This window comes from Panthera tigris, chromosome B1 (genome assembly GCF_018350195.1).
Source record: "Panthera tigris isolate Pti1 chromosome B1, P.tigris_Pti1_mat1.1, whole genome shotgun sequence".
In the NCBI taxonomy this organism is placed as follows: domain Eukaryota; kingdom Metazoa; phylum Chordata; class Mammalia; order Carnivora; family Felidae; genus Panthera; species Panthera tigris.
Window position 1 is genome coordinate 51,426,166 of NC_056663.1, and position 11,655 is coordinate 51,437,820.

Consider the following 11,655-nt stretch of genomic DNA (forward strand, 5'->3'; position numbering starts at 1 on the left):
TGCAAGAGAGCAGTTCCAAGGTAGAAAATAAAAATATGATTTTTAAAAAGAGGGTCCTAAGAAATAATTAAGGTTGCTCAAGAAAGGGATAAAAATGGGGTGCCCAGGTGGCTCAATTGGCTGTGTCTGACTCTTGATTTCAGCTCTGGTCATGATCTCACTGTTTGTGAGTTTGAGCCCTGCCTCAGGCTCTGTGCTGACGGGGCAAAGCCTGCTTGGGATTCTCCCTCTCTCTCTGCGCATTCCCTGCTCCCTCTCTCTCTCTCTCTCTCTCTCTCTCTCTGAAAATAAATAAATTTAAAAAGAAAGGGGTAAAAATGAGTGTCCTTAAAGTACAGGGGGAACTTTAGTCACTCAACTGGGAAGCCTAACCATAATGAGATTAATTGGGACCTGGGGTGGCAGATACCTAATGGTGGCACTCAACTACCCAAGGCAAAGGAGAGCATGGGTACCATAATAGACAGCAGAGTCAGCACAGTGATCAGAACAGGCTGACATGCACAGACCCGCAGTGTTAGCTAGTTGATCATGGTGTACCTAGAAGTGAAATAGATAGGAAGCCTACTAAATTCTTACTTGTTCTGTATAAGCAGAGAAGTTCTAGGTCAAGTGAACAAAGGTCTAACTTGAATCATAAAAACAGACAGTTGTGTCTCCTTAATCAATTCTCAGACTTTAACAAGTTACAGACCCAGAACTTCTTAAATTAAAGGGAAGCTGGGTATCCTTGATGAAGGATCCTAGTATATTACCAAATATTTATACTGTTAATTTTCTCAGCCTTTCCCAAAGGGATAGACAGCTTTTTTACCAGGATAACTGTACACTGGGGAAGAGAAAATAATCAGCCCTTTGGGGGACTACTAGACACTGGCTCTGAACTGACACTGACTCCAGGAGGCCCAAACATCACTGTAGCCCTCCAGTCAGAGTAAGGGCTTATGGAGGTCATATGATCAATGGGGTTTTAGCTCAGGTTCATTTCACAGGAGGCCCAATAGGTCCCAGAATTCACCCTGTGGTTGTTTCCCCAGTTCTGGAATGCATATTTGGAATAGACATACTGAGAAGCTGGCAGAATCTCACATTGTTCCCTGATCTGTGGAGTAAGAGACATTATGATGGAAAAGACGAAGAAGCCACTAGCACTGCCTCTACCTAGGAAAATAGTAAACCAAAAGCAATACTGCATTCCTGGAGGGACTGAAGATATTAGTGCCCCATAAAAGACTTAAAGGATGCAGGGGTGGTGATTCCCACCATATCCTCATTCATCTTTTCTATCTGGCCTGAACAGAACACTGATAGATCTTTGAGAATGACAGAGGATTATTGTAAGCTTAACAAGGTGGTGACTCCATTGCAGTGACCCTACCAGATGTGCTTTAATTGCTTGATCAAATTAACACATTGCTTAGTATCTGCTATGCAGCTATTGATCTGAAAAATGCCTTTTTCTCCATCCTTATCCATAAGGTCCACCAGAAGCCGTTTGCTCTCTACTGGCAAGGCCAGAATTATACCTTCACTGCCCTGCCTCAAGGGCATATAAACTCTTTAGGCCTATGTCATAATTTAATTCATAGGGATATTGGATCATAAGATCCTTTTCTCTTCCACGAGATATCACACTAGTCCATTACATTGATGACATTGTGATAATTGGACCCAGTGAGCAAGAAGTAACAATTATTCTAGACTTACTGGTAAGACTTTTACATGCTAGAGGGTGAGGAAAAAAAATCTAACCCATTTAAAGTGCCTCCTACCTTGGTGAAATTTCTAGAGATTCAGTGGGTGGGACATGGTGAGATGTCCTTTATAAGGTAAAGCATAAATTGCTGCATCTGTCCCCTCTTACAACCAAGAAAGAGGTTTAACCTAGTGGGCCTCATTGGGTTTTGGAAGCAATATATTACTCATTTGGGTGGAATGAGGAATCTGGCCTATTTACCAACTGACCTAAAAAGCTGCTGAATGAAGCCCAAAACAGGATAAGGCTCTGCAACAGATCTAGCCTGCCATAAAACTGCTCTACACTTGGGCCATATGATCCAGCAAGTCCAATGGTGCTTGAAATATCAGTGGCAGATAGGGACACTGTTGAAAGACTGTGGCAGGCCCTTAAAGGTAAATTATAGCACAGGTATTTAGGGTTTTGGAGCAAAGTACTGTCATCCTTTGTAGATAACTACTTTCCTTTTGAGAAGCAGGTTTTGGCCTGATACCGAGACTTGTAGATACTGAACATTTAACCATGGATCACCAAGTTAACATATGACCTGAGTTGCCCGTCATGAACTGTGTATAATCTGTCACACCAAGCCATAAAATTGGGCATGTACATACGGTAGCACTCCATAATCCAATGGACATTAGTATATATGAGATTAGACTCAAGTAGCCCTTGAAGACACAAGTTATATCGAGAAGTGCCCCAATGCCCATGGTTCACTCCAACCCAGCCACACTACCTTCCCTCTCCCAGTCTGTACCTATGGCCTCATGAGGAGTTCTCCATGATCAGTTGACCAAAGAAGGGGAAACTCAGATTTGCCTTACAGGTGGTTCTGCATGATATGCAGGCACTATCTGAAAGTAGACAGCTGTAGCATTATAGCTCCTTTTTGGGATATATCTCCTTTTTGAAGGAGAGTGATGAAGAGAAATTCTCCCAGAACTTTGAGCAGTGCACCTGGTTCTTCATTTTTCTTAGAAGGATAAATGGCCACATGTGCAATTATATACTGATTCATGGCTGTGGGAAATGGTTTGGCTGGAGAGTCAGGGACTTGGAAGGAACATGGTTGAGAAAATTGGTGACAAAGAAGTCTGGAAAAGAGACATGTGGATAGACCTTTCTGAATGAGTGAAAAAGTGAGGATACTTATGTTCTATGCCAATGCTCACCAAAAGGAGACCTTGGCAGAGGAGGATTTTAACAATCCAGAGGATAGGATGACCTTTTCTGGGAATACCAGTCAGCTTCTTTCCTCAGCCACCCTTATCATCTACCAATGACTTCATGAACAAAGTGGCTGTGTTGGCAGGAATAGAGATTATGCATGGGGTTAGCAACATGGACTCCCAGTCACCAAGGCCAACCTGGCTATGGTCACTGCTGAGTGCTCAACATACCAATGACAGAGACCAATAATATTCCCAATATGGCACCAGGGTGATCAGCCAGCTACTTCTCTCAGGTTGATTACATTGGACTACTTCCATCATGGATGGGGCTAGAAATAAAAGGGGCATAACTCACCTGCTAATAAAATTTTTGCTTCCAGTCCCCACAACTTATACATAGAGGTTGTAGTTATAACTGGAGGAATATTTCCACCATGAGACATAACAATGACTTCATTGCACTGGAAGTTAAGACTGACATATGGCCATTTTGGACTCCTCAAAATGGATACCTCTGAATCAACAGACAAATAAGGGTGTTACTGTGCTGGCTAGGGTAATTAATCCAGATTACCAAGGGGAAATTGGACTACTACTCCATAATGGAGGTCAGGATGAGTATGTCTGGAACCCCAGCAATCCATGAAATTAAGGTTAATGGAAAACCAAAACAACCCAATCTAGACAAGACTGCTGATGGCCCTAACCTTTCAGGAATGAAGATTTACCACCAGGTAAAGAACCATGGCCAGCTGAAGTTCTTGCTGATGGCAAAGGAACTACAGAATGGATAGTGGAAGAAGGTAGTTATAAATACCAGATATAACCATGTGACCTGTCACAGAAATAAAAACTGTAATTTTATGAGTATTTTTCCTTTATTTTGTTATGAATGTGTATGTATATATCAAACAAATATCTTTGTTTTCTTCCTTCTTCTCTTCTTATTATGTAACACAAGATGTATTTACTTTATATCATAGTATTTAAGTATAGTTAACTTTATATGGAACTTTATATGAAAGCACTTAATTACATGATATCAAGAGAAAACTAAACATCACAAAAACATTACATCCTCTTCTGGAGAAAGACTTAGTGTATTTTCTATTGTATGTAGAATAGTTGTACCATGTTAGATGGAAGTATGAACTTGTTGCCTTTATTTGGAGACTAGGTTTGACTTAAGGAGATATATGTGAGTGATAAAGGGTGGACTTCTGTTGATTAATTTTATGTGCCAATTTTGAGGATATTTTGGATAAAACTAACATTTAAATTAGTGAACTTTGAGTAAGTGGATTTCCCTCCATGATGTGGGTGAGTCTGAACAGAAAAAAAAAAAAAAGAAAAAAAGACTGACCTCCCTGATCAAAGGGAGATTCACCAGCAGACTGCCTTTGGACTTCACCTGTAGCATCAGCTCTCCTGGGTCTTGAACATGCCAACCCCACTGCAGATTTGGACTTGCCAGTCTCCGAGTCAGAGGAGCCATTTCCTTATAACTAATCTTTCTCTCTCTTTCTTTATATATGTATGCATTTCCTTTTGTTTCTGTTTCTCTAGAGAACCCTAAGGAATACAGTGAGGACTATCTTCAGTATAGTAAAGGGACCTGCTAAGAAAATGAGGTGGAAGCAATGTTGCCATTTAACATTTAACCAACCAATGCAATGCTTCCTCCTGATACAGAGACTATAAGTTTAAACATTATCCAGTCAACTGACTTGTGATTAGTTGTGCTACATGATTGTCATGTATGTCCCATCAGAATTTTGAAACCTTAGACTGTAATTCCTAAACTGTACTGAGGTGCCCCAGGGCACTACTACAAACTTGTAGGGAAACAAGTGGAAGCAGAGACATCTGTGGGACAATGAGCAGGCTACTACTATTAAGTTATTTGGACCCAACTACTTAATAAGTGCAGTCATTAGGTATTTCTTTTGGCCTAGGAGTGCTGTGAATAAAATTACTAAGACACCAAGGGCCCATGAACTGGGGAAGTTTGGGAACCTCTGATGCAGTGCTATGTGAATATTTTGTTTTAAAAGTATGAGCTCTTTTAGTAATATTGTGCACCTTGGCCATACTGGTCAAGTACATTGTTGAATGTCATTCTATTGGAATTTGTATTATCTTTTTCTCATGATTATACTGGAGCTATGGATTTTCGGGAGGAAGATCACAGAGATTAAGTGTATTTTTATCATATCATAACAAGAGGGCATACTATCAACACGATTTTTTGACTCTTGATCTTGGCTTTGATTACCTGGCTGAGGCAATGTTTGTCAGGTCTTTTTACTATAAAGTTGCTCTTTATCCCCTCCTTTCCATACTGTACTCTTTGAAAGCAGTTGCAATACATAGCCCAGTCTTAAGGAATATGGAGTTATACTCCACCTCCTATAATGTAGAGTGTATTTTTTTGGAATTCATCTACACAGGAAACTTGCCTTTTGTACCCTGTATACTATTTTATTTAGCCATTTACATATACCAATATGGACTCACTCTTTACTTTGGGTTTAATCCAAAACTTTTTTTTTTATTTTGTTGCTCAAATTATCCAGCTGTAATCACTGGGAACTCTCTGTTGGTTTCTGTGCTCCTATGACATACCTTTATCAATGTGTGTGTGTGTGTGTGTGCGCTGCACACTTCATCCTGGCACTGCAAGATGCTAAAAGAGAGCACAGACTTCTTTTTATTATGAACCCATGAAATTCTTTTTGTTAAAGTTTGATTTCTGTGTCTTACAACTAGAAGAGTTCTGACTGATACAAACGGGACCAGCCTTACTCTTGCACATTATTTTAAAAATATTTTTATTTGTTTTTGATAAAATTGTATATATTTAAGGTGGACAATGTGATATTTTGACATTTGTGCACATTGCGAAATTATCACCAAAATCTAATGAACATAGCCATCACTTCCCATAGTTACCTCTTGGTGTGTGTGGTGAGAATACTTGAGATTCACTCTAAGCAAATTTCAAGGGTAAAATATATAGTTATTAACCATAGTTACCATGCTTTAATTTAGGTCTCCAGAACTTATTCATCTTGAGACTGAAAATTTGTATTCTTTAATCAATACCTCTCCTTTCTCCTGTACCCCAGCTTCTGGTAACCACCATTCTACTCTCTGTTTCTAAGAGTTTGACTTAAAAATTTTTGTTTTTAGATTTCATATGTAAGTGAGATCATGTGATATTTGCCTGTCTGGATTATTTCACTTAGCATAATGTCCTCCAAGTTCATCCATATTGTTGCAAATAGATATCTTTCCTTTTAAATGATGAATGATATTCCACTGTATACCACATTTTTTAATTCATTTATCTGTCAATCGACACTTAGGTTGTTTCCATATCTAGGCTATTGTGAAAGGTGTTGCAATGAACGTGGGAATGAAGATATCTCTTTGAAATAGTTATTTTATTTCCTTTGTATATATATATACCCAGAAGTGGATGCTGGGTCATTTTTAATTTTTTGAGGAGCCTCCATACTATTTTCCAAAGTTATTGTACCAGTTTATATTCCTACCAACAGTGCACAGGGTTTCCTTTTCTCAACATTCTTGCCAACACTTGTTTTCTTTAGACATTTAGAGAATAGCCCTCCAACAGGTCTGAGGTGATATTTCATTGTATTTGATTTGTATTTCCCTGATGACTAGAAGACTAGTTAAGCATCTTATCATATATCTGTTGGCCAATTGTATGTCTTCCTTAGAAAGATGTCTACTCAGTTCTGCCCATTTTTAAACTGGGTTACTTGGTTTCTTGCTATTGAGTTGTATGAGTTCCTTATATATTTTGGACATTAACCTCTTATTGCATATACGGTTTGGAAATATTCTCTTCCATTCTTAGGTTGCCTTTTCATTTTGTTGATTGTTTCCTTTGCTTTGCAGAAACATTTAGTTTGATGTAGTCCCACTTGCTTAATTTTGCTTTTCCCTTAGGTGTTCTTCTAGAAGTTTTACAATATCAGTCTAATGATTAAATCTTTAATCCATTTTGAGTTGATTTTTATGTATGCTCTAAGGGTCTAATTTTATTCTTTTTATATAGATATCCAATAATCCCAACACCATTTATTGAAAAGACTATCCTTTCCCCCATTATATATTTTTGTCACCTTTGTCTAAAATTTGTTCACCGTCTATGCATGGTTTTGTTTCTGGCTCTCTGTTCAGTTCCTTTGGGCTCTGTGTCTGTTTTTATGGAAGTGCCATACTCTTGATTATTATAACCTTGTAATATAGTTTGAAGTCAGGAATGTGATGCCTGTAGCTGTGTTCTTGTTCAAGATTGCTTTGACTATTTTCTGGTTGTTGTTTTGTTTTTTCTGGTTCCATATGAATTTTATTGTTGTTTTTCCTATTTCTGTGAAAAACTCCATTGGAATCTTGATACAGATTGCATTGAACCTATAGATCACTTTGAGTTGAACAGACATTTTGACAATATTAATTCTTCCAGTCTGCACACTTTAAACTCAAAGGGTTTTCCCATGACACTGAACTGCAGGTGCTGATAAGATAGGAAAATCCCATGTGCCATTTGAGTCTGGAAACCATGACAAACCAGCTAGGCAAGATGTAGGAGCCTTCAGCACTTTAAATCTAAGCAAAGGCATCTTCAGCCCCAGGCCCTTTGCTGGCTCTGTGTTAGGCTATTGTTTGAGCATCTGGGGGAATTGAAGTTCCCATTCCACTGATTGAAGGTGAGTGGGAAGGCAGGAAGGGGAAAGGGAGGAGAAGAGATAAAATGTCAAGTTCATATTTTGATATGTTGAATTTAAGCTCTCAGTGGGACCTCCAGTAGAGATGTTTAATAGGCATTTGAATATATGGTTTGGAGTTCAGGTGAGAACACAGAATAGGAGAAAATAAATTTTACAGTCACTCACATAAAAAGTCAATTGAAACCATGACAAAGGGAAGATTGTCAAATCAGTTTCATGACTCAGATCTTTTACCCAGTAACAAGTTACAAGTTTTACTGATAATTTCAAAGATACAAGTAATTGAAGGGCACAGGCAAAGCATGACAATCTGAGGATGCTTTCCAGATCTTTTCTGGCTGCCATGAGATAAGCTCTGGCCTGGATTTAACATATAAGTTCTCTAAATAATATCTGTAGGAACATTACTTACACAACAAAGAACTATTTCATTAAGAAATTTCTCCATTTTCTATTTATTTAGGTACATGATTTACATGATATTTTCCAGAGCATCATGCCTATAGATTCTAGGTTTATTTACTATAAGTAATACTAGATAGACAGGTGCATCCTACCAAATGCATTCAGTAGAAAACATCCCACTAGAAAATATCACTCGTGTATTTTCCAAGAGGTCTGGCATTACTCTGTTTACAAGGGGACTTGACATGAGCATCCATCTTTCCCAGGGTACCCCCACAGTAAAGAGAAGATTGGATTGCAGACTCTATTGAATAGAGTGAAAGATATTGTCAAGGGAGAATATAAATGAAAATAAATAAGGGCAAGACCAGAGTCCTAGAGAAAAATTAACATTTGAAGAATGAGCAGTAGAAGAAAACCTGGTAAAGGGGACTGAGAAGTGGCCTCCAGGGCCAGGAAAGTGACAGGAGAGCCAGGAAAATGTGCTGTCCCAGCAGCTAGATGGAGGGAGTTGTCATTTCCTCCCAATGTGGATGAGAGATCAGAGAATATACGGACTAGAAAAATGCCCATTGGACTTAATAAGGAGGTCATTCATGACCTTGGGAAAGTCAGTTTTCATGGCATGGTGGGGACAGAGCTACATTGTGGTGGATTGAGGAATGGCTAGAAGGTGAATAACTGGAGACCGTGTTGGTGGGCAACACAAGAACCTTGATTGGTAAGGTCAGGAGAGAAACAGAGAAATAACAGAGGGAAATTTTAGATGAAAGAGTATTTTCCCCTTTGGAGAATATTTTTAAATTCTCATATGAATGTATCCGTAGGTATCGGAATGGGGATAATGGATGGAACAAGAGTACAGGTGGCATTTTAACAAACGGTCCCTCTGAAAAAAGAAAAAGCACTGATTTGTTGTTTATGCTGATTTCTGTTATGTAATACTACCACATTGGCTGATTTTAAAGCAACCAGGTCTCAAAATTCTTGCATATTTTTTTACAAATGACTTTCACAGGTCAGTAGGAACAAGCCCCAGCACACTGCTGCGTGCAAAGGTAGTATTCAGGAGCCACTGGGGAGAGGAGTTGGTAGCCAGTGTGTCCAGAAGCTGAGGGAATTCTCACCTAGTGGCTTCTAATCTTTGGTGAAGTAAGAGCCAAGATACAGCTTTAAGAGTAAAGGGAAAGAGAGTGGGATAGGAAGTTTTAGGAGAATGGGAAGTTTTGAAATAGCTACTGCAGAGATTAGAATAGAAAATTGGTAAATGAGAGAAGAAATTCAGGTACCGTTGACCACTTAGTAGAAGTAGGAAACTGTGTGTAAGGGTGGTTCATTCCAATGAGTCTGAGTTTTTTCAGCAGGGCTCAGAAGGCCAGGTGCATGAACTTAAGTGCCTAAGTAATATCTCAAATCCCACACTAAAATAGAACACTTTACTCTCCCACCAAATGTGTTACTTCCTCCAGTCTCCTCAAGGTAGGTAAATGGCACACCATTATTCACTCAATTGCTCAAAAATCTGGGAAACATTCTTGAATGTCTCATTCCCCATGTGAAACCCATTTTCATATATTTTAGATATTTCTTCCAAAACAAATTTTCCATTTCTTTCTACCTCCACCACCAACCTAAGCTAAGCCATTATTTCTTTCCTGGATCACTCTGGCGTGTGTGTGTGTGTGTGTGTGTGTGTGTGTTCTGTGTTTCTACTCTCTAGCCTTTCATTTACTACATACCGGAGGAATTTTTTAAATGTCTTTATCAAGATATAATTTACATACCACACAGTTCACCTATTTAAAGTGTATACATCAGTGATTTTTAGTATATCCACACAGTTGTGCAACCATCACCACAATCCAATTTTAGAATATTTTTGTAACCTTAAAGAATCCACATGCCCAATAGCAGTCACACCCCATTCCCAGCTGCCTTCCCTTTTCAGCCCTCAGCAATTATTAAATGGGATCTTTCTGTCTCTATAGGCTTTTCTATTCTGGCATTTATTGTAAATGGAATCATAAAATGTGTGTTCTTTTGTGACTGTCTTCTTTCACTTAACATAATGTTTTCAAGGTTTAATGATGTTATTGCGTGTATCAGAACTTTATTCCTTTTTATTGTGGAATCATATTCCATTGTCATGATATGTTACATTTAGTTTGTTTACTCATAAATTGATGAATGTTTAGGATGTTTCCACATTTTGGCTATTGCAAATAATACTACTAGAACATTCATAGACAAATTCATGTTTGGATATATTTTCATTTCTTTTGTGTATATACCAAGAGGGGAATAGCTGAGTCATATACCAAATCTATGTTTAATTTTTTGAGGAACTTCCAAACTGTTTTCCAAAGTGACTGCACCATTTTACATTGTTACCAGCAATGTATTAGAGTTCCTGTTCTCCCACATTTTCATCAACACTATTATTGCTCATCTTCTTGATCTTACATCCTAGTGTATGTAAGTGGTATCTCACTATGGTTTTGATTTTCATTTCCTTGGAGACTAAATAACATTGAGCATTTTCACATGTGCTTATTGCCCATTTAGATATCTTCTCTGGAGAAATGCCTTTTTGGATGCTTTCCTCATTTTTAAGTTGAGCTATGAATTTTTTTCTATTATTGAGATGTAAGAGTTCTTTATATATTCTACAAGTCTCTTATAAGATGCATGATTTGAAGATATTTGAAAATATTTTCTTATCTATTTTTTTCCTTTAGTCACTTTTGTGTCTAAAAAACCATTGTGTTGTATCTAAGAAATCATTGCCTAAACCCTGTTCACAGAAATTTACTCTTATTTTCTTTTTAGGAGTTTAATATGTTTAGCTCTTACATATAGATTTATAGCCTGGTTTGAGTTTATTTTTGTGTATGATATAAGGAAAGAGTCTAACTCCATTCTTTTCTGTTATCCCATCATCATTTGTTGAAACCCTATTCTTTTCCTATTGAATTGTCTTGGCACCCTTGTCAAAAATCAATTGAACTCAAATGTAAACGTTTATTTCGAGCTGTCAGTTTCATTTCATTGATCTATATATCTATCCTTAGGCCAGTACAATATTGTCCTGCTTACTATACCTTTGTAGTATGTTTTGAAATCAGCAAGTGTAAGTCTCTCAACTTTGTTCTTCCTTTACAAGATTGTTTTGGCTGTCTGAGTACCTTACATTCCCATATGACTTTAAGGATCCGTTTGTTAATTTCTGCAGAAAAGGCATCTGGGATTTTGTGTGTGTGGGGGGGGGATTTATATGAAATCTGCGGTAGAGTAATGCCATCTTAACAGTATCAAGTCCTCTGCTTTATGAACATAGTATGCCTCTCAATTTATTCAGATTTTCTTTCATTTATTTCAACAATGTTTTATAGTTTTCACCAACTCTTGCACTTCTTTGTTAAACTTATTCTTGAGTATTTGATGTTTTGGTGTTATTTTAAACAGAATTCTTTTCTTTTTTTTTTTAAATTGTTTTTAAGTTTATTTATTTATTTTGAGAAAGACAGAGAAAACGAGTGGTGGTGGAGCAGGGAGAGAGGGAGAGAGAGAAAGA